Here is a 22,901-nt window from a genome sequence, read left to right on the forward strand (position 1 = left end):
ACACAGGCATGGTAACATAGAAGACTGATGAATCTCAGAGGAAAGGAAGAAGGGAAGAGGGGGGAGGGCAAGAAGAGATTAACCAAAGATCTTATATGCATACTAGAGGCACGGAGCACAAAATTTGTGCACTGGGGGGCGGGGGGGTCCCTCAGCCCAGCCTGTGCCCTCTCGCAGTCTGGGACCCCTCGGGAGATAACGACCTGCTGGCTTAGGCCTGCTCCCGGGTGGCAGAGGGCAGGCCTAATCCCTAGGTGTAGCCCCTGGTCGGGCTCAGAGCAGGGCCGATTGGGGAGTTGGGGCACTGCCCCCTGTCATGCACAGAGCAGGGCAGATTGGGAGGCTGCGATGCCACCCTCAGTCACGCTCAGCGTAGGGCCAATTGGGGGGTTGTGGCCCTGCCCCCTGTCACACACAGAGCCGCAGGGTGATCAGGGGGTTTGGGCGCTGCCCCCTGTCACACTGATCCCGGTGCTGGGAGGCCTCGCGGCTCCGCTGATCCCGGTGCTGGGAGGCATATTACCCTTTTACTATATAGGATAGAAGCCTGGTGCATGGGTGGGGGCCAGTTGGTTTGCCCTGAAGAGTGTCCTGGATCAGGGTGGGAGTCCCGCTTGGGTGCCTGGCCAGCCTGGGTGAGGGGATGATGGCTGTTTGCAGCTGGTCACACACCCTTCAGGGTAGGGGTCCCCACTGGGGTGCCTGGCCAGCCTGGATGAGGGGATGATGGCTGTTTGCAGCTGGTCACACACCCTTCAGGGTGGGGGTCCCCACTGGGGTGCCTGGCCAGTCTGGGTGAGGGGCTGAGGGCTGTTTTCAGGCTGGGACTGAAGCTCCCAACTGCTCCTTTTTTTCTTTCTTTTTTTTTATTCTGGGCCAGCTTTAGCTCTGGCTCCAGCTCTGAGGCCTCTGCTGCTGAAAGAAGGTATCTGGTTTGTTTCGGTTCTATAATCGAAACAATGTATAACTCCAGCTCTGAGATCCCAGCTAGCTGAAAGCTGGTTTCTGGGGTTTTGTTTAGCTTCTATATTTGTTACAATGTTTCTTAAACTGCAGGCTCAGAGGCCGGCAAGGCAGGCGGGGAACGCTGGAGTCCTCCGTCACTGAAGCAAGAAAGCCTCATGTTAGTTTCAAGCTGCCTGGCTGCCGGCCGCCATCTTGGCTGGCAGTTAATTTGCATAACTCCCTGATCAGCCAATGGGAAGGGTAGCGGCCGTACACCAATTACCATGTTTCTCTTTTATTAGATAGGACTAGAAACCTGGGACATGGATTCGTGCACCAGTGGGGTCCCTTGGCCTGGCCTGGGGATTAGGCCGAAACCAGCCTGGTGCACGGACTTGTGCACTGGTGGGGTCCCTTGGCCTGGCCTGTGGGATTGGGCCAAAATTGGCAGTGTGACATCCCCTGAGGGGTCCTGGATTGCAAGAGGGCGCAGGCCAGGCCAAGGGACCCCACCATTGCACAAATCCATGCACCGGGCCTCTAGTGTATTTAATAATTACATAGTAATTATGGACAGTGATAGTGTATTATAAGTTTTGAAGTTGCTAAAAGACAGTATTTTAATAGTTTCCACCATACATATACACAAAAAATAATTATGTGACGTGAGAGAGATGTTAGCTAACATTGTGATGTTAATCATACTACAATATATACATTTATTAAATCAATACACTGTATATCTTATATTTACACAATGTTATGTCAATTATATCTCAATAGAAATAATTGAAAAAAGAGATAGGATCAGGAATCAGGATACCTTTGGACCTCTCAACAGCAGTTATAGAAGCTAGAAATTCTAGATTAGCTCTATAATACAATCATGAAGTACTGATTACATTGTCAATAGCTATGGTATGGAGTTTAAGCTCTATGTAAGAGTCTGTTCTGGCCCAGCTGGAGTGGCTTTGTGGTTGAGCATTGACTTATGAACTAGGAGGTCACAGTTCGATTCCCGGTCAGGTTACATACCTGGTTTCAGGCTCCGTCCCTAGTAGGGGGCCTGCGGGAGGCAGCCAATCAATGATTCTCTCTCATCGTTGATGTTTCTGTCATGCTCTCCCTTCCTCTCTGAAATCAATTTTAATATATATACACAGACTGTTCTGGAGGATTACATCGTCAGCTGCAATGATAGGAAAATGTTATGGAATAGTCAGCCAGATCAAGGAGCTTGCACCAGAATGAAAATCTGTGCACTGCTTCCTTCATGGAAAAAGTCATTCTTTAGGGGAAAAAAAACAAAAAAGCAGCTAAACAAATCACTAAGCTTCATTATGTAGTAAAAACTGTGAATTACATAAAGGCTAATGTGTGAAATTTAGATTTAATTATCTTTATTGTGTGATAATTTGGAAACATAATAAGCAACTGTTAATGTGTGCTGAGTCACAACAGTTATTGAGGGGAAAGGTTTGTAAGAATGCTGGATTACAGAATGAAATTTCAGTGATTATGCAAGATAATAAACCAGTTTGGCCCCAACACTATAAAGATGTGAGCTGAACAGCCTGACTTGTTTTAGTGTGATAACTTTGGTATTTTAAATGATCTTAGTATCTCCAACTAGGAAAAAAAAAATGCTTTTAAATATATTACTGCATCTTAGAGATATTTTAAACCATTTTTCATAAAATTTATTTATTTTAAAACATTAAAAGTTCTAATAATTACTGTTCTTATTGCTGTACTTTCAAATATTGCCTGGAATTAATTCTTACCTTTGGATACCATGACTAAGGTTCATCATTTAAAACTCTTCTTGATTTTGCCTTTTGTTGAATTAGGTCCCAAAAACAAAATAACAAAACTGACAAAAAGTCTTTGACACCTAAAATATCTTTTGATTTCCTATTATGAAAACTGTTTTCTCCAAATTCATTTATATGAGAAATCAAAAAGGTTATCTTTAGACTAGTTAAGTGCAAATAAAATATATTCATGTATATATGTTCAGTGATTGTACACTTTAAGAAGAGGTAGACTCATGTTCATATATACAAAAGCTGATACAATATTTCAAATTGATTTTTGGTTCTAGGTATTAATATTCTTATCAATCAGGAACAGCCATAGTATACTTGATGGTAGAAATTAAAGGGCCATACGGGTTTGTTCAAGTCCTCACTGTTCACACTATGTTCTAACACCCTGGGTAATCATTGACTGAATCCTTATAAATTAATTATGCGCTATACATCAATAGAGGAGCCATTCTCTTCCATTCTAATAATTACGGTTAACATAGTAATTTTCCAGAGCTGTTCAATCTTCTCACCAATAGAATTATCTTCCCTTGCTAGATAATCAGCTCTACAAGCTCTTAGATTATCTATTTTTGGAGCATCGTTAGGAAAAGACTGCACTTGAACCCCCATAGAAATGACCTTGCCATATTCTGTTAAGAACTAAAACAGCAGTGAAACACCTTGTATCCACAGCACTCAATTACAGTGACACAACACATCATTAAATTACTGGAAGACTGTTCCAGCCAGAGACCTCAAATTGAGGATTCCTAGAAATTCTCCAGAAGATAATGTAAGAGAATGACACAGCTTCTCCCCAAGGCATCAAATCAATCAGCATGATCAAGCTTCCATCGAGGACCCAGGGAACAAAATCTAAATAGCCAGAACTGAAGATTATCATGCTTTAATTTACATGTTCTTATTCTTTATTCCAAAACTCTTCTCTTCCTTCTCTGCTGGTTTAAATTTCTGAATTATTAATAGACACTTGTTATCTCTAACAACCATACACATAATATTGCTCTTTGTATCCCCTAGTCACTCCCTGTATCAGTCCACTACCTGGCTACAATTTCATCATGTTTTCACTAAAATATGTTGGGACTCTTGAGATTGTAGCCACTTTCTTTTAGGTACAACTCAGCTCACTCTAGTTTCTGGGCAATTACACTCAACTTCTAAGCAACTCTCTATAAACAGGAAACTAAAAATAGTAAACAAGACAGACAGCCCCTTTGATGTCAAATCTAAGAAATTTTCTGTCTACTCCAAAACCTCGGCTCTTGGCTTTAGAAGTAGATTAAAACTCTGTTTAATAATCTCGCACCATTTGTCAGTGTTATAGTGCTCAAGAGTCTTAAAATGGACACAGCCATGTTTCCTTCTGATAATTCAATAACCTTACAACAAAAAGTATGCATAAAGAACTGACTTTAGTCCAACAATAGATGGGATTCTCTGAATAGTCTTCTGGTCAATGGAATTCTGGCAACGGAGATCTGGATTTCACAGAACAATGGTCCTAAATGGCTGAAACTGGCCAAAAAGAGAGGCTGAGAAGGTGAAAATAAACCCCACTGATAATTAGATTGTGATATCTCTAACAGATGAGTGGCAGGTCAGGAATAAGGAAACTAGAAAATAAAGTTTTGCTCAAGGCCATACTACAGCTACAAAATGACTTTAAAATGGTCCGTTTTTGAATGAGTACTACATTCTTACCAAGAAGTCCCAGCTCTGCTTCACTCCTCCTACTCTTGAACAGAATGCTGGCATACCCAACTACCAAACTGACTGCACTTAGGAACGGCAGTATCCAATCCCAGCAGACTACTTTCCTAGCCTTTCCTTAGAATCATTCAGCCCAAGCCAAAACCCTATGAATCCCTTGCCCATTTCCTCTTTTTTTTTTTTTTTTAATATATTTTATTGATTTTTTACGGAGAGGAAGGGAGAGGGATAGAGAGTCAGAAACATCGATGAGGGAGAAACATGGATTAGCTGCCTCCTGCACACCCCCTACTGGGGATGTGCCCGCAACCAAGGTACATGCCCTTGACTGGAATCGAACCCAGAACCCTTCAGTCCCTAGGCTGACGCTCTATCCACTGAGCCAAACAGATCAGGAGCCATTTCCTCTTATTAAAGACACCTCACAGTGCCTAGATAGGTATGTTCTCCCTTGTTACAGCAGGTTAATAAACTTTATTTGACTTCATTCCTGGTGGCCTTTATTATTCATCATGCCCAATTATTTTACATGAAATTGCAATGCATTAAAGCACACTGAAACATTTCTTTTCATTTAAATCGGGTAAATTCTGATAACAGAGCACATTCTAGCTAGCCATGCTATATTTTACTAAAAAAACATTTGTCCTATTAATATGTTCTACTCTTTTGATCATCCTGACATATAAAACCCACTAGTTAACTTTTTGTTTAATGACATAAGCTTAGTTAACAGATTGTTAGAACTACTAACTCTAGATTTAGTAGTTCTAACAATCTCTTAAACGATTTCTTGGCAATTTGGGGAGACTTTATGATATAAAGCAAAATCTAGCCACAAAGGTTTTTCTACTTTAAGAAAATTAATATATTTCACTCTTGCATTCTATTTTTATTGTTTCCAGTATCTCTAAAGACTAATATTTAATATCACGTAATGGTTCTCATTTAAACTGACGAGGATAGCCTTCATGCATTGTTATTAAGAGTATAAATGGGTTCAACTATTTTATGTTTATTTTTTAAAAATATATTTTAATTGATTTCAGAGAGGAAGGGAAAGGGAGAGATAGAAACATCAATAATGAGATAGAATCACTGATCGGCTGCCTCCTGCATGCCCCACACTGGGGATTGAACCCACACCCCAGGCATGTGCACTACTGATCTGGAATCGAACCATGACCTCCTGGTTCATAAGTCGATGTTCAACCACTGAGCCATGCCGGGCAGGCGAGTTCAACCATTTTAGCAAACAATCTGGAATAGTGACATTAAATACGTGTATTTCCTACACCTGTAATTTCTTTATGATTATATACCATGGAAAAGGTTTCATATAGCTACAAAAAGCGACATATTTGTGGAAGCAAATAGAGGCATATTATGTGTGCATCACTGAGAATAGATAAGTAACATGTGGTATATGCATAAATTAAGAGTATGTGATCAAAAGCAATGAATTGGGTCTAGATCAGTGGTTCCAACCTTTTTTGGGCCATGCCCCACTTAGGAATCTCTAAAATCCTGATGCCGCCCCTGTGACATATAATTCTTATTATTCAAAAAGTGAACTCCTATTCATGTGGAGGAAGCCTAAAAGGCTTGTTGGTCTAAACAAGCTTCCAAAGAACATGGCATCCATGAAAGAGAAAAATAAAAGAATGAAAGGAGAGCTGAAGTCCTGAGGAAGAAATCACTAAGAAATTGTTTAAAAAGTAACAATATGAAGTGGTATGAAAAAATAGCAAATAAAGTTTCAAAAAATATGATAGAGAATTAAAATGCATAAATATGTCACAATATATATACTAATAACAGAGGAATATTGCTGGAAGCCGGTCCATCCTTGCTGCTTGACACAGTCGCTGCAGGGAAGAAACATCTGCACAGCATATGTTTCAAGGGACCTGGGGTATATGGCATATTGTTCTTAATATGTTTGCTCCCCTTCTTAGGTCACCTCTCGGAGAAAGATTGTAGGGATTAACACAGCCGTGGGCAAACTACAGCCCTCGGGCCGGATCCGGCCCGTTTGAAATGAATAAAACTAAATAAAAAAAGAAAGGACTGTACCCTTTTATGTAATGATATTTACTTTGAATTTATATTAGTTCACACAAACACTCCATCCATGCTTTTGTTCCGGCCCTCCAGTCCAGTTTAAGAACCCATTGTGGCCGAGTCAAAAAGTTTGCCCACCCCTGGATTAACAGGACTAAGGAAGGGAATAAAACCCCTTAACTAAGTGCCAGGTGGGTAATTAATCACTTTAACTACGAACAATCACTTAGAATAATCTCCTCAGTTACTTCCTTGTAGCTTAACAGAACAATAGAGTAGTGACCTTGGAATGGAGATAACAAACGCCCAAACCTTTGGAATAGAATGGATAGGATTAAAATCAACTGGCATAAATACAGATGTAACAGGACAATAAAAACAGAACCTCGCTATGCTGATCAACTGAAAGCTGCCTCTGTGTCCTTCCTTCTTCGCAGACTCCGTCCACATCTTTGGAAACCCCTGGACCTGCTGGGGCTGGACCCCAAAAGAATATGCAAATTGCCCAGGATGCCATCACAGTAACAGTAACAGTAACGACCAAACAGCAGGCTGCGTGGGGCAACCAGGCCGGCAGGGAGGTTAGTGAGGGACAACCAAATGACTGAATAGCAGGCTGCATGGGGCGACCAGGCTGGGGGCGGGGGGAAGTTGGGGGTGACCAGGTCAGCAGGGAGGTTAGTTAGGGGCGATCAGGCTGGCGGGGGGGGGGGGGGGGCAGTTAGGGGAGATCAGGCAGGCAGGCAGGTGAGCAGTTAGAAGCCAGCGGTCCCGGATTGTGAGAGGGATGTCTGCTGGTTCAGGCCCAATTCCCGGGATCGGACCTAAACCGGCAGTTGGACATCCCCCAAAGGGTCCTGATTGGAGAGGGTGCAGGTTGAGCTGAGGGCCCCCCCCACACATGAATTTCGTGCACAGGGCCTCTAGTATATTTATATACTGTATGTGAGGCCCCTAGAACCATTAGAAATGCAAAAAAATTCAGTTAATAACTCATTCTCGAACTGCCCCCCCTAAAAATCAAACTGCCCCTTGTGGGGCTTGTGCCCCACAATGGGAACCACTGGTCTATATATAGTTAAGCAGAAAGAGAAAACCTTAAAAAGGAATGAGATTTATACCACATAGAGGCCTGGTGCACAAAATTCATGCAGGGGGGTGTGGGGCAGCACGGAGTCCCTCGGCCCGCTTGCACCCTCAGGGGATGTCAGACATCCCTCTCGCAATCTGGGACGCTGCATGCATCAGTGACCATACTTTTCATACAGGTGAAAGGCATCTTGCTGTTATATGGGCAGCTACATTTTTTTGCCCTTATTATGAAAAGTAGTACATAACATGATCCTTCTGAGGCAGTAGTACCATTTTCCCCATCTTATGGGTGGAAAAACTGAAGCAGAGAGAAGTAATTGGCTCTGTCACACAGTTATAAGTGTCAGAATCAGGGCTGGCCACAAAATGTGCAAGCCAGAATCCATGCATGTCATCACTACATCATCCTGTTTTTTTCAGTGTTACAGGTTTTAATTTTTAAATCTAAGAGACTTTTCCCAACATATAGGGTAGGGTCCCTAGGCCTGGCAGGAGATTAGGGCTGATCTGAGGGGCAACCCTCAGGTGGGGCGATCAGGAGGCCCCCACTGTCACCTGCCTTGGCTGGCTAGCTGGCACCACCCAATAGCTGGCCCCGCCCCCCAATCACTGCTGCCGGGCAGCTCCTGCGTTGAGCATCTGCCCCCTGGTGGTCAATGCGTGTCATAGCGACTGGTTGTTCTGCCAGTTCTTCTGCCCTTCAGTCAATTTGCATATTAGGGTTTTATTATATAGGACTTTGAAATAAACAATGTTGTAAACAGATTTGCTGTCATCCAGGCTTTGTTGTTCCATTTCTAGAGCACAGGCAGAGTAGACTTAGCAAAATTCTTAAGAACCCTACGATTTTTGAAATGGCAAATGAGTAGCATAGGCTTCAACTTGAAGTCACCAGCTGCAATATCTCCTACCAAGAGAATCAGCCTATCCTTTGCTGCTTGGAAGTCAGACACCGACTTCCTCTCTATAGCTATGAAAGTCCTACCGGCACCTTCTTCCACATAATAGTTTTGTCTACATTAAAAATCTATTAGTGTAGCCACCTTCATTAATTATCTTAGGTAGATCTTCTGGATTACTTGCTGCTACTTCTACATCAAGACTAGCTGCTTCACCTTGCAGTTTTATGTTATGAAGACGCTTCTTAAAACTAACGAACCAACCTGTTAGTTTCAACTTTTCTTCTGCAGTTTTCTCACCTCTCTCAACCTTCACAGAATTGAAGACAGTTAGGGTTTGGCTTTGGTTTAAAGGAATGTTGTGGCTGGTTTTATCTATCCAGACCACTAAAACTTGTTCCATATCAGCAATAAGACTATTCACTTTCTTATCATTGGTATATTCACGGGAGTAGAACTTTAAATTTCCTTCAAGAACTTTTCCTTTGCGTTTACAACTTGGCTAACTGTTTGGTGATTTCGGCCTATCCTGGCTTTTGAAATGCCTATCTCATTGAGCTTAATCATTTCTAGCTTTTGATTTGAAGTGAGGGACAAGACGCATGACTCTTCCTTTCAATTAAACACTTAAAAGCCATTGTAGGGTTATTAATTAGCCTAATTTCAATACTGTTGTCTCTATGGAAACAGGAAGGCCCAAGGAGAGGACGAGAAATGGAACAGCCAGTTGGTGGAATAGTCAAAACACAAATAATACATATATATAAAGTTCATTTTGTATAAGTGTGGTTCATGATGCCCCCCAAAAATTATAATAGTAACATCAAAGGTCACTGATTACAGATGACCATAACAAATATAATAACAATAAAAAAGTTTAAAATATTGAGAGAAATACCAAAGCATGACAGAGACACAAAAAGAGCAAGTGCTGTTGGAACAATGGCATTGATAGATATGCTCAATGTTGGGTTGCCACAAACCTTGAATATGTAAAAGAACAAAAAAACAAAAAGACCCCACAGGCCCAGTCGGTGTGGCTCAGTGGTTGAGCATCGACCCAAGAACTAGGGGAGATCACAGTTCAATTCCATGTCAGGTCACATGACTGAGTTTCAGGCTCAATCCCCAGCCAGGGTTATATAGGAGGCAGCCATTTGATGATTTTCTCTCATCACTGATGTTACTCTCTGAAATCAATAAAAAATATATTTTTTAAAAAACAAAAGAAAACCACACAGTATCTGCAAAGAGTAATAAAGCAAAGTGATAAAAACGAAGTACGCCTATATTCCATGAACAAAAAAAGAGGACCAAGAGACCTTAACACAAAAGACAATCTGAAGTTTCAAGTTTTATTTGTAGCATTCACAGACCTATAATCTTTTAATTACATAAAAATAAAAAACCAGCAATGTGAAAAAATTTAAATTATGTATAAAATCTATGATTCAAAGCCAAGAGAAAAAGTGCAGCAATATTATTAGAGCTAGACTAATCCCAAAATATAAGGGTATTGGAAAAATTAATTTCTAAACAGCTCAGAAAAATGAGATACAAATTTAGATTCTCTATACCAAATCCTTAACATTTCCTACATGTTATATAAGCTTTGCTAGTAGTAATAAATTGACCTTTTATACTTATAAAAAATTAAATTCTTCTAAATTAAAGTTGTCCCACAAACCCTGGCCATTGTGACTTAGTGGTTAGAGCAGCCATGGGCAAACTACGGCCCGCGGGCCGGATCCGGCCCGTTTGAAATGAATAAAACTAAATAAAAAAAGAAAGGACCGTACCCTTTTATGTAATGATGTTTATTTTGAATTTATATTAGTTCACACAAACACTCCATCCATGCTTTTGTTCCAGCCCTCCGGTCCAGTTTAAGAACCCATTGTGGCCCTCGAGTCAAAAAGTTTGCCCACCCCTGGGTTAGAGCATCAGCCTGCACACCGAAAGGTCATGGGTTCGATTTCCAGTCAAGGTCACATACCTGGGTTGCAGGTTCAATCCCCTGCCCCCAGTCAGGGTACATGAGGGAGGCAACCAATGATGTCTCTCTCAACTTTGATGTTTCTTTCTCTCTCCCTCTCTCTTTTTCTCTCTCCCTCCCTTCTGCTCTTTCTAAAAATCGATGGAAAAAATATCTTATGGTGAGGATTAACAAAAAAAAAGGAAAAACTGTCCTACAAAACAATAGGTTGTATTTTGTAAAACTATCTGTGTCATGTGACATTTCAGCTGCTACAATTTTTGTAATTAAACACCTGTAAAACTTCTTGAATCAACATCTGGAGAAAAGATTGTGAGAAAAAAAGTTATAATGAAAAGTAAATGTATTTTTAGTACTATAGAGCAGGTACCCCAATGCCAAATTTTCCCATATTCCACATCACTGACTAGCTGGTGGCTCTATGGATAATTTTTGTCTTTACTCCTACTATTATAAAGTATCTCAAGATGAAAAGACAACATACACCTTATAAACCTGAATGCCTACATGAAGACCAACTCTATAATTATACATCTACTAGAGGTCCGGTGCATGGGATTCATACACTGGTGGGGGGCATGGCCTGCGGGGACTGGCCCACAGTGGGAGTGCTACTCATCCCAGTCAGCCAAGCAGCTGTGGACCCACCCTCTAAGCAGCTGCTCCTGCTGCAGCAGCAGCAGCCGCTCATCCCGGTCAGTTGAGCGGTGCTCCCAGTATGGGAGTGCACGGACCCCCAGGGGGCAGCTCCTGCATTGAGCCTCTGCCTCTGGTGGTCAGTGCATGTCATAGCAACTGGTCGACAGGTTGTCCTAGTCGTTACGCCATCCGGTCGCTGAGCTTTTATTATATAGGATTTTGAATTGATAGCAGTGATCTAGATATGAAACAGAACTATAAAAAAACTACAAACAGGAAGAGAACCAAGATGGCGGCCTAGGTAAACACTTGTAACTTGCTGCCTCCCACAACCACATCAAAATTACAACTAAAATATAATAACAAGTATCATCCAGAACCGTGGGAAAGCTGGCTGAGTGGAAGTTCTACAACCAGAGAGGAAAAGAAGAAAGCACATTGAGACTGGTAGGAGATTTGGGAGGTGCGGAACAGGCTGGCACTCGGGTGCGCTGCTTTTTTAATCGGGAGGGAGATACAAGCTCCCGCTTGCTCTGAACTCCAGTTCTGGGCGAGACTCTAGGGAGAAACTGGATTGCCTGGCATCAGGGCAGGAACGCGAGGGCAAGCCTTCAGTGTGGCCCAGCCACACTGTTACAGACATACTGCTGTGTGTCAGTGCTGACTGAGGCTGCCCACTCGGTATGGCAGGCAGGAGCCACTTTGGAGGGCTGCCAGCCTGGGTGGGTTCTCAGGGAAGTGCCAGGGTGGGGTGAACAGAGTTAGCAAAGTTAATGGAGAGTATCAGAAGTTGTGCCTGCCAGTGTCAGACAGGGCAAGTTAAAGAAGGTGGGGGGCTGGGGACACCTGCCAGCACCTCTGACTCAGGAGAAAGTTCCAACAGATCCCTGTCCCTCCAGCACACAACCTAAAATTAGTCAAAGCATCACCTTCACATATGACCTAGGTGCTTTTCAAATTGCTGCTGCTGTGCCAGGACCCAGGCAGAGGACAACCTGGATTTTCTATAGCCCTTTAGTTCTTCCAGAAGTAAGCCCCACTGGTTTTCAAAGCCAGATGTTATGGGGGCTCCTCTTCCTGGTTCAAGTCCCCCATCCTAAGGTTTGGATCCCTTGCTCTATGGAGACGACCTCTGTAGTTGATACTGAGACAGATACAGAGAGGGAAAAACCTAAAATCTTTTTATATATACTATATTTATATTTTTTTATTGATTTCAGAGAGGAAGGGAGAGGGAGAGAGAGATAGAAACATCAATGATGAGAGGGAATCATTGACTGGCTGCCTCCTGCACATCCCCTACTGGGGAACAAGCCCCCAACCCGGCCATTTGCCCTTGACTGGAATCGAACCTGGGACCGTTCAGTCCACAGGCCAATGCTCTATCCACTGAGCCAAACCAGCTAGGACTAAAACCTGAAATCTTAATGACAACAATGAGGCACTGTGCCTGGAGAACTGTAACTAGAAGTTGGCTTAAATCTTGATTTAATGGTTTTATGAGATATTAAAACTTCCTTACAATTTAAATCACTGTGAGACAGAATTTTCTATAATTTGCAGCCAAAAGCATAATAATTCATAAAACTAATAACAGCAAATTTTAGATTCAAATTATGAATCATAGCAGCATAAGTACCAAGGGATTTTTTTAGGTAGAAAAAAATGATCAAAAAAGGAAGCACAATAATGCAGACACATTACCTGCAAATGAACAGTTAATAGAACTAACAGCTGATTTCTTCACAGAATCAACAGAAAACAGAAGAGCAAGAATATCTTAACATACTGAAAGAAAACAATTGCTAATCTAGAATTCTACACCCAGTGAAATATCAAGACTGATGGTGAAATAATGACATTTTCAGACAAATTAAAATAAGAGTTTGTTAGCAACAGTTCCACACTAAACAAAATACTAGAGTGTTCTTCAGACTGAAAATGATCCAAAATGGAAGCACAGTAATGCAGGCAGGAATAAGAAATGGTAAAGGTGGTAGTAATTCTAAATGACCACCAAGTGTATACAACAATGACAGTATCTTATAGAGTTTAAACATACAGAATAAAGACACAACATTGTCATGTTAAGTCAGGAATGGTGCAGTAAATAAAGTTGAAATATTCTAATTAATATTCTTTCATTATTGGAAAAGGGTCCATGCACCAATTAATATTAGACACTGGTAAGTCAAAAATATATGTTTTAATCTCTAGAATTACCATTAAAGAAATAGCAAGAGCATAGAATATCCAAGTTAATAAAGGGAGTCTCTTTATAATGACACTTGAAGATTCTATAATTAGAAAGGACAATGGAAAAATAATAGTTTTGCCCTAACAGGTTTGGCTCAGTAGATAGAGCGTCAGCCTGAGGACTGAAGGGTCCCAGGTTCGATTCTGGTCAAAGGCATGTACCTTGGTTGCAGGCACATCCCCAGTGGGGGTGTGCAGGAAGCAGCTGATGGATGTTTCTCTCTCATCGATGTTTCTAACTCTCTATCCCTCTCTCTTCCTCTCTGTAAAAAATCAATAAAATATATTAAAAAAGAAAGAAAACTAATAGTTCTGATACTGCTAAGAAAGTGAAGGAAAAAAATTAAGTGGTTGATCAAGGAAGATGATATGATGAATAACGTCCCATTTTACCCTTTAACTCACAAGGAGAAATTTCTCTAAATATTAAAGTACAACCTTGCAAAATCTGTGTTAATGCTGAGGCAATATCAACCTTAAATCCTAGTACTGTTACAGAACCTCTCCCCTGGAGCTGACACACTGCTTCAGTGGTGGCATTCCTCATGACCCACAGATGACAGAACTATCTCAACGCACTGGCAGGCCTTTACCAGAGGAGCATTTTTCCTCCCCTTTGTGACATCTCTACAGGTAATTTAATAGGGAGGGGTCTACTGTGCAAAAGGAATGACCGAATTGAATGTTCTCCTAATGGCTCTTTCCTTATAATCCTCAAGGTCTTCCTTTTCAATAACCAAATCACAGCTAATTTGGACATTCATTTAATGGTGTCTCTATATTTACACCAAGCCCAAATTGAGTATATCTCCAGTAAGTTGACTTTTTGTGGACCAAAAAAACTCCCCAAAAGGCCACTGCTATTGGCAGGCTTATTGGGGCTGAACCCACCAAGGTTCAGACCAACCCATTCAAATAGCTTTCCAAATTTGGACAATACTCTCTAAAGCAGAAGCTAAAAGGACTAAAACTAACAGTTGAAAACCTTACAGAGAATGGACTCATACCTCATACTAATCCTTGTAATATTTCCATCTTTGTGATTAGAAAAAACACAATGGAAAGGAATATATTCAGGATCTCAGGGCTATAAAATAGAATATTCATCCTCCTTTCCACTTCACTTTCCCAGAGAACCAAACAAAAACATTACCATCACAGCCTCCTGAAGCTACCTATATCACCCTTGTAGATCTATGCCTTTCTGTAATACTTTTTTTAGATCAAACTAGTCGATACTCGTTTGTCTTGAGAAAATTTACAGTACCTCTGGACAGTTATGCCAGAGGAGTTTACTGAGGCACCCTCCAATTTTTCAATAAATCCTCAACCAGTACTTGGGGATCTTAAATATCCCTGGGTTTCTACTCTACTTTTTAAAATAAATAAATATATATATATTAATTGATTTCAGGGAGGAAGAGAGAGGAAGAGAGAGATAGAAACATCAATGATGAGAGAGAATCATCGATTGGCTGCCTCCTGCACACCCCACAATGGGGACTGATCCCGCAACCCGGGTATGTACCCTGACCAGGAATCGAACCATGACCTCCTGGTTTATAGGTCGACGCTCAACCAGTGAGCCACACCAGCCGGGCTCTACTCTAGTTTTAATATGTGAATGATCTTTTGTTGTGTTCAAAATATAGGTAAGCTCTAAGACGGATTACATTTTTCGATTTTAGCTCAGAAAAGACATAAGATTCCCAAAGAGAAGTTACAATCTCAATAAAATATACTATCTAGCCCATGATTTATCCTAAGGAGGTAAATCCCTTACTATTGACAGATTAAAAATTGTTCAGAACTCCAAGGCATGTAACTAAGACACAAAGATTCCTAGATCTCACTGACTATTGCAGACAATGGGTTCCCATTTTTCAATAACTGTATAATTATTAAATGATTTCACTAAGTCCTCAATAACAAACCTCTTCCCTGGGAACCTAACCATGAACAGATCTTTTGCAATTTAAAATAAGCACTTCAACAACTCCCTATTCTGAGATTACCTAATCATCATAAACTTTTCCACCTATTCATCCATGAAAAATCTGAACAAGCCCTTGGTGTTCTGACTTAACTTCATGAGAGTCATCAGAAATCTAGAGGTTACTAAAGTTTCTCTTGACCCAGTGGCAAAAGACTAACAATAGCCACGGTAAAGATCTTCTTTTAACTCCAAGGTCCTTCATGCTATACAATCTTTGTAGCTCACTGAAAAGACAAAACATGTCTGAGCAAGGAAGCTTAGCTCATACAAAATCCTATTAACTTTATCCCTCCCACATTTCCATTCATTGTTGTAATGCTTCAGGGATCAGCATTACAACAATGAATTTGGCCCACGAGTCAAATTCAGCCCACATTCTGTTTTTTTCACTGCCCATGAGCTAAGAATGGTTTTTTTGTTTGTTTTGTTTTGTGTTTTTTTTAAGATAAGTAAGCTTTATTTCCTTGTTTCTCAAATAGAATTGGCTGAGCTGGTTGCTTTTTGATAATTAATCAAAGAGACCAAATCCCATATCCTCATCCGACTCCTCCGACTCTTCCTTTGCTTCAACCTTGGCTGGGGCTGCAGCAGCAGCAGGAGCAGCAGTGGTGGCAGCGGCCACAGGGGCAGCAGCCACAAAAGCAGATGGATCAGCCAAGAAGGCCTTGACCTTTTCAGCAAGTGGGAAGGTGTAATCAGTCTCCACAGACAAAGCCAGAACTCGCTTATACCCATTGATGATAGAATGGGGTACTGATGCAACAGTTGGGTAACCAATGTGAAGGCATACGCTGGCAACATTGCGGACACCCTCCAGGAAGCGGGAAGGCAGAGTTTCCTCTGTGATGTCAAGCACTTCCGGGTTGTAGATGCTGCCATTGTCAAACACCTGCTGGATGATCAGCCCGAAGGAGAAGGGGGAGATGTTCAGCATGTTCAGCAGTGTGGCTTCACTGGCTCCCACTTTGTCTCCAGTCTTAATCAGCTGTACATCGCTCAGGATTTCAATGGTGCCCCTGGAGATTTTAGTGGTGATGCCCAGAGCCTGGAAGAAGGAGGTCTTCTCTGGCCCAAGACCAGTATTCTGGGCTGGCACAGTGACTTCACACGGGGCAATGGCACCAGCACGGGCAGCAGCTGGCACCTTAGTGGCCAGCAGCATGTCCTGGATCTCAGTGAGGTCCTCCTTGGTGAACACAAAGCCCACATCCCCCGGATGTGAGGCAGCAGTTTCTCCAGAGCTGGGCTGTTTTCCAGGTGTCCTCGGATGGCCTTGCGCATCATGGTGTTCTTGCCCATCAGCACCACCGCCTTCCCGCGGAGGGACATGCGGATCTGCTGCATCTGCTTGGAGCCCACATTGTCTGCGCCCACGATGAAGCATTTTGGATAATCATCCAGAAGTTGGATGATCTTAAGGAAGTAGTTGGACTTCCAGGTCGCCCTGTCTTCCCTGGGCATTGCGGCGGTGCGTCAGGGATTGCCACACAGGGTTTAAAGACGATGTCACTCCCACGAGGACGCCTGGCAAGAGGACCAAACTGATCTATAGATTCAAAGCAATCACACTCAAAATCCCAGTAGGTTTTGTGGTTTGTGTGTGTCTGTGTGTGTGTTTGGTATAACTTGATAAACTAATTCTAAAATGTGTATGGAAAATAAACAGAAGCTAGATTGGCCATGTCCATCTTAAAGAACAAATTGGAAAACTTATATTACCCGACTTATTACAAAGCCTTATTGTAAAGTTACAGTAATCACAATATATAAAACAAATCTTGACCCTATCTAACACAATATATAAACATTAATCCTAAATGGATTATAGTTCTAAATGTTGAAAGAACCTTGAGGCAACAATTTCTTAAATAGGATACAAAAATTGCTGCACACAAAAAACAAAAATGATTAAATTGTGCTAAAATAAAGAACTTATCAAAAGACAGTTACAAAAGTATACATGCATCCACAGAATGACAGAAAAATTTTGCAATACATGTGTATTCAACAAAGGATACAAATTCTTACAAATCAATAAGAAAAAAATTAGAAAACCCAGTAGAAAAACAGGCAAAAGATTTGAAAGAATATCTTCACAAAAGATATTCAAGTGGTCACTAATCATATTCATTAATTATCAGTGAAATTAAACTAAAATCACATTGAGGTACCACAATATACCAGCAGTGGCTAACTAGCTTAACTTATAGACAGACAATACCAAATTTTGAGCTCCTTACTGTTATGGAACTACAGGATCTGTGTAGTTGACAATACATATCTCACTATTCCCATATCCTTATCAATTCAGTCCTGGAGGCTCAGGGCTCACTCAGCTTTAATGAGAGCAGGAGGCTCCAAGAAGAATAAGTGAAATGTTCACAAAGTTACAGTCACTCAGAGTTACTTTTAGTGCTATTTTTATTATATTATAGTTTTAAATGAATATTTGAGTTTACTTAAGCTCCTAAACCACCATTCATCCCTAAGATTTACATCCTATATAACAAAAGGCTAATATGCAAATCGACCAAACAGCAGAATGACCGGTCGCTATGACGCACACTGACCACCAGGGGGCAGATGCTCAATGCAGGAGCTGCCCCCTGGTGGTCAGTGCACTCCCACAGGGAGAGTGCTGTTCGCCAGCGGGCTCATGGCTGGCAAGTACAGCAGCAGTGGCAGGAGCCTCTCCCGCCTCCGTGGCAGCGCTAAAGACCCCTCAGGGGATGTCCACCTACTGGCTTAGGCCCGCTCCCCTTGGGGGTTGTCCGCCTGCTGGCTTAGGCCCTCTCCCCTTGGGGGATGTCCCCTGGGGAGCTGGTCTAAGCCAGCAGGCGAACATCCCCCAAGGGGTCCTGGACTGTGAGAGGATACAGGCTGCACTAAGGGACCCTCCACCAGTACACCAATGTCATGCACCGGGACTCTAGTTTAATTATATAACAAATTGTCACATACAGCTACAAAAGATTCTAATAGTCATTAAAAATCATACTTTGAAAAAATTTACCATTTAAAATTTTTAAACCTAATGAAAAATTGAAGGAATCTACACTAATAAAAGAGAAACATACAAACTGGTGTCACTCCGCTATGCCCACTAGCCAGTCAGAGCAGCTACGCAAATTAACCCAACAAAGATGGCGGTTAATTTGCATACACAGGCGCGGAGCGAAGACTGAAGACTGAAGACTTAAGACTGAAGAGGTTGGCTTCTCCGCTGCAGCCACGGCTGGACCAAAGGCCTGGGTCCCAGGTGCCAGAGGAAAACCGGTGCCAGCAGTCAGGGAAGGAAGGCCTACTGCATGAATCTTCATGCAATGGCCTTCTAGTAATATAATAAATACTTACATACTTAAGTTAAACATTTTGGGCAAGAATACTTCATAGGTAATTTTTTTTTCTTATTGCATCACATCAGAAGATATACACTGAGTGGCCAGATTATTATGACCCCCTGACATTTATAGGCAAATTAGCTATAATTTCGTGCTGAAGTTGCTAGACGGCCAGACCATTATAAATAGGGAAGCAGGTTGTTCACCATGACAGTAGAAGTGATTTTTTTCTGAAGATATGGGTAAACAACGCAATTTAACAGCCTTTGAACGTGGGATATATATGTGTGTGTGTGTGTGGTGACTAACAGATGCATTACTATATAATTTGTGAGGTGATACTTGGAAACAAAAGGAATATTTTATTTTCCAACGAACTTTCATCAAATGGCTTTAGCATCCATAGATGATTCTTGTCTGAACCAATTGTTAAACTGGGAATTACAAAATGGTTTTTCTGATTCTATCATTCCTTCCATATTTATCAACTGGTATTTTTCTGTATAGAACTCTCTCTTTCTAAGAGGTGTTTTAATCCAGTGAAAAGCTCTTTAAGACATCTCTTATTCCTTTTGAAATAATGTAACACCTGAAAAGGTAAGATGCCACTAGAGAGCAAACAGAATTCAAGACCTAAATAATTAAATTAGACAATGAAAGACAACTCAGTAAAACTGCCTGACACAGCTTCCTATTCTTTCAGCTCTTTCTCCATCTCTCCATTAATGGCATCCCCCACCATCAACTTAATTATTCAAGCCAGAAACCTTAGAATAATTTTCAGCCCTCCTTTTCTCTCACTACTAGTTTGAGAAAGACATAGGGTATTCAGAGGACTGGAGCACTACCATGCCCTATTATGGACTATGTATATACTGTTTATACTTCTTTCCATGATCATTTCATTATTTTCAAAATTTTTAAGTATTGTTTAAAAAATGTAAAAATTATGAGCTTGGACTCATCAACTTTTATAGGCAAACCAACCATCTCAGGTTTCAGCATAACTTACTGTATTTTTCTAGATTCAGCCCATTCAGGCCAATGTTCTCTAACTGATGATGGTTCCTAGTATTTTAAAATCTCAGAGCTGGTAGGCGTATACAAGTGATTTAATCTAAACACCCATTCAGTGCTTGAGTTTCCTCTACAACTCCATCAATGTGTCATTCAGGATATGCTGAAACCATCTGTAAAAGATAGAATTCTTTACTTTCCACTTTGTGCTTAGACAACATGGTTAAAAATTGCTCCTGACATTACAATGCTGCAAAGTGTATCTTCTTTAGTGTTCAATCATTGGTCACAATTCTACATCTTGAGTCACAAAGAAGCTATGTTCTTCTCCCTCTTACGTTAAACCAGGGCATGAAATTCCCCTCAACCCAGCCTTCACCCTCTCCAATCCGGATCCCTTGGGTAATGTCCGATTGCAGTTGGGACATCCCTCTCACAATCTGGGACCGCTGGCTCCTAATTGCTCACCTGCCTGCCTGCCTGGTCGCCCCTACTGCCTCCCTGATGGCCTGGTCGCCCCTAACTGTCTCCCGCTGCCAGCCAGGTCACCCCCAACTTCCCCCTCCCTGCTGGCCTGGTCACTCCTGTCTCCCCCGCCGCTGGCCTGGTCACTCCTTACTGCCCTACTCTGCCAGCCTGGTCACCCCTATTGCCCCCCCCACTGGCCCAGTTGCCCCTCACTGCCTCCCCTGCCTGCCTAATTGCCCCCAACTGCCCCCCTGCCAGCCTGGTTGCCCCCAACTGCACCCCTCCACCTAACTGCCCCCCCTGCTGTCCTGGTCACCCCCAACTGCCCCTCCTGCCGGCCTGGTTGCCCCACGCAGCCTGTTCAGTCATTTGGTCGTCCCTCACTAAGGCCCCTGCCAGCCTGGTCGCCCCACGCAGCCTGCTGTTCAGTCATTTGGTCATCTCTCAATAACCCCCCTGCCGGCCTGGCCATAGGCAGCCATACTGTGAGGGCATGAGGGTCAATTTGCATACTACCTCTTTATTATATAGGATAGCACCCACATGGGAAAGCATACTTATTCCCTTCAGTTAAACCTCAGAAGACTGAGATTTAGTCTTAAAATAGCTTAATACTATTAGTAACTAACTATAGATCTGTAATTTATGAATATACCTAAATTTGCATAGAAATTCATTATATTTTCAGCAGCAAGTTAAAGTATTGCAGAGCCTATATACAACTGTCCTATTTCAAGATTGGGAAAGAAACAATTAGCTCATAAAACTGAGATTTCCAACCAAGCCCATATTCAACTTACCTGTATAATCAGTTTTCTATACTTCAAATCCATTTCTAAAAATTTATATAAACTAAAAGTTTATATACTACAGTACCCTTCCCCCAAATTTTATTTGCCTTTCTCCAAACTTGTTCTTGTTCTTCTCTTCCTACAATGTGACACTTGTCAAAAGTAAAGTAGTATGATTATTTTATACAATAAGAGGATAACATTTTCTACTTTGTTTTAACACATGGTCTAAATGATACAGTGAATACCTGTTTAAAGTGCCCAACTCATACTCCTGAAAACGTGTTTTCTAGAATTGCCCTCCCCCTACAATTTTCTGGAACTCATTCAAATGCTTATAATGAAAACAACCATATTTATACAACCAGATCCTAACCAGTAAGTACAACTCACTGTACCAAACTTGAAATAATGTATGAAATGGGCAATTTGCAATCAACAAGTATTTACAGTACTTACTATTTACTCTGTATTAGCAAATATAGAAAAGTCTCTTACAGCATGAGTTTTTATAACCTAACTAGAGGCCCGGTGCGCAAAAATTTGTGCACTCGGGGGGGGGGGGGGGGGGTCCCTCAGCCCGGCCTGTGCCCTCTCGCAGTCTGGAACCCCTCAGGGGAAGACTACCTGCTGGCTTAGGCCCACTCCCCAGGGGATTGGGCCTAAGATGGCAATCAGACATCCCTCTGGCAGCCTGGCAGCCCTCAGGGGATGTCCACTTGCCAGTGGGGAGCAGGCCTAAACTGCAGTCGGACATCCTTAGCACTGCTGAGGAGGCAGGAGAGGCTCCCACCACCACCGTTGTACTGTCAGCCATCAGCCTGGCTTGTGGCTGAGCAGAGCTCCTCCTATGTGAGAGCGTCCTGACCACCGGAGGGCAGCTCCTGCATTGAGCGTCTGCCCCCTAGTGGTCAGTGTGTGTCACAGTGACCAGTCATTCCCAGTCCTTCTGCTGTTAGGGTCAGTTTGCATATTACCCGTTTACTATACAGGATAGAGGCCTGGTGCATGGGAGGGGGCCGGCTGGTTTGCCCTGAAGGGTGTCCCGGATCAGGGTGGGGGTCCCGCTTGGGTACCTGGCCAGCCTAGATGAGGGGATGATGGCTGTTTGCAGCTGGTCACACCCCCTTCAGGGTGGGGGTCTCCACTGGGATGCCTGGCTAGCCTGAATGATGGGCTGATGGCTGTTTGCAGCTGGTCACACCCTCTTCAGGGTGGGGGTCCCTACTGGGTGCCTGGCCAGTCTGGGTGAGGGGCTGAGGGCTGTTTTCAGGCTGGTGGGCGACTGAAGCTCCCAGCCTCTCCTTTTTTCTTCTTTTTTTTTATTCTGGGATTTATTTACCTTCTCTAGCAGTCACTGGAGCTGAGAGCCGGCTCCAGCTCTGAGGTCGTTGCCGGCTGAAAGCAGGTATCTGGGTTTGTTTAGATTCTATAATTGAAACTCTGTTGCCATCACTGGCCGCTCTAAGCTCTGAGGCCCCATTGGCTGAAAGCCGGCACCTGGGGTTTGCTTAGGTTCTATAATTGAAACTCTGTTGCCATCACTGGCCGCTCTAAGGTCTGAGGCCGCGCTGGCTGAAAGCAGGTACCTGGGGTTTGTTTAGGTTCTATAATTGCAACATTGTTGCATCCGGAGCTCAGACCTGGGCTGCAGAAGACGGGGAACATTGGCTTCCTCCATCACTGGAACAAGCAAGACTCCTGTTCGCTTCAGCTGCCTGGCTGCCGGCCACCATCTTGGCTGGCAGTTAATTTGCGTATCTCGCTGATTAGCCAATGGGAAGGGTAGCGAAGTTACGGTTAATTACCATGTTTCTCTATTATTAGATAGGGCTAGAGGCCCAGTGCATGA

The 22,901-nt window shown here is 42.5% G+C and overlaps 1 protein-coding gene and 1 pseudogene across 3 annotated transcripts in view; both read right to left on the minus strand.

Annotated features, from left to right (window-relative positions):
• The window catches only part of CDK8 (cyclin dependent kinase 8), a 154,174-nt gene that overhangs the window by 88,646 nt on the left and 42,627 nt on the right, over window positions 1–22,901 (minus strand). The gene's annotated exons all lie outside the window — the stretch shown is intronic.
• On the minus strand, window positions 15,877–16,951 carry LOC308513516 (large ribosomal subunit protein uL10-like; annotated as a pseudogene). The gene has a single exon. The product of its transcript is annotated as a large ribosomal subunit protein uL10-like (transcript).

The sequence above is a fragment of the Myotis nattereri genome (assembly GCF_964212035.1).
Source record: "Myotis nattereri genome assembly, chromosome: 2".
NCBI lineage: Eukaryota > Metazoa > Chordata > Mammalia > Chiroptera > Vespertilionidae > Myotis > Myotis nattereri.